We start from the raw sequence: 1,758 nt of genomic DNA, 5'->3' as shown, positions 1-1,758 counted from the left end.
TTACCATCCTGAAGAATCCCCCTGTCTCCACTGAGGCAAGCCGCGGATACCCAAGTATGTAGTTCATGTAAAATCCTCAGATTTAAGGGTACAAAATTTTGAGGTTACAGTACATTCTATATTGTTGGCCACTAAAAGTTACTATAAAACAAAATCCTGCCTAAAAAATTTCGTACAATAATCCAAAGGATTCAAACTGAGAAATTTAGAGGGCCATGACACTGGGACTCCTCATCCTATCTTCCGGGAAATGTTTGATCTAAATGTTCCCTAACAGCAATTGTATAATGTGGGGGCGCTCTTACATAAACCAAATATTCATCCACTGATTAAAAGAAACCACATCTGGAAAACCGGGCAAGGTATTTTTAAAAGAACTGAGGCTAAAAAAACATACTACATACAAAAAATATATTATATACGAAAAATGTTCTAGTAATCACTTCATAAATTGGGTAAAAATCTAGAGATAGCCTTATGATTAAGATGTTCAAGCCCTCTAGGATTATTATAATCAATGGTGGGAAATGATCACTGCATACATGCTAGTTAATGGTATTGAAGATTTTGGACTGATAGAGCAAGTTTCTTTCCTAGATGTTTTTCTGGGAATATCTCTAGGAAATTAGAAGAACTTTTTTCAGTTGAAACCAGCAGGAGGATAGGATTGCAGAATGGAAATATGCAAATATAAGATTTGTACATATTATCAGGAGATACTACTGAAGTTTCTGGAATTTTAAATATAGAATATAATTAGGAAGATGAGAAATTTAGAGATCGGATATGGTAGTACTTACCCAGTGACTGAAGTATCAGAATAGATGTAACATTCTTCAATAGGTCATTCCTTATTTCTTGATTGAAAAATCTTCATGGTAATGATCCTTCAAAGATTTATAGATTGACCTATATAATGAAGATTATTAATCTATAGATTACTATTAGAAATTGTGAACTCACTCGGTATTTAATAATCGTGATATTTTTACAACGAAAATTATATAATTAATGCTCTTTTTGCTTTTATTTGTATCAATCCGGTAAGGGAAAACACAAACGTCACAAACGACAAAGATGAATGACATATGTCATTCCAAATTTCCAGCTGTCCAACCAGCAACCGGAAATGAGCCATTTTTGTTTGGATCGTGATCATAGAACCCACAGTTTCACCTCCCTGATCTTAAGCACGTAATTTGAAATAGAAGGCACATCAGATATATTTATAAGCCTACATATAAATGTGTAAATTTTGTTATGAATGAATTATAATTGTTATCAGAAACAAAAAGTTTTTTATTGAAAATTTGGAGATTTCTCTTGTAGTGGTGCCGATTCCTTAAAAGATACAGTTCATACTTCTTCAGTACAAGGGTGCTCCTAGCCTTAAATTTTGGGGGGTCGCCCTTATGGGTTTCGAGTTTTTTTATGGGAACAACTATGTAAATCGGTATCAAGTCCTAACCTCTCAAAAATATTTATATTTATACATTTATATAAGGTGTACTACTTTGCTTCCGCCGTTTTGCTATATATGGCTTTTTAGTGGTAAATGGTACTCGAAATAGATCGTGAATGTTATACAATGAGCTCGGGTATTTGTAAACATAATGCCATCGAAATATTAGTCAATTTGTGACTGCATCATCAAGGTATTCTCGATTAAACATGTCAGCTTACGAGCCAAATTCTCGTCATTCGCGGGAGGTTTTAATTTTCTGCTTTATTATGAAGAAATCTGCGGCTGAGGCTCAT

The 1,758-nt window shown here is 33.8% G+C and overlaps 1 long non-coding RNA gene across 1 annotated transcript; it reads right to left on the bottom strand.

The window, feature by feature from the left end:
• Window positions 1–643: 643 nt before the first annotated feature.
• On the bottom strand, window positions 644–1,079 carry LOC123670548. The gene is made up of 3 exons (XR_006745925.1): window positions 964–1,079; window positions 801–909; window positions 644–731 (listed from the first exon to the last, which is right to left on the bottom strand). It is a non-coding gene; the product is annotated as an uncharacterized LOC123670548 (long non-coding RNA).
• Between the last annotated feature and the right edge of the window lie 679 nt (window positions 1,080–1,758).

Source organism: Harmonia axyridis, chromosome 1 (genome assembly GCF_914767665.1).
Source record: "Harmonia axyridis chromosome 1, icHarAxyr1.1, whole genome shotgun sequence".
NCBI classification, from domain to species: Eukaryota; Metazoa; Arthropoda; class Insecta; order Coleoptera; family Coccinellidae; genus Harmonia; species Harmonia axyridis.
The sequence above is the reverse complement of the archived record's forward strand: the minus strand, read 5'-3'. Positions and strand labels throughout refer to the sequence as shown.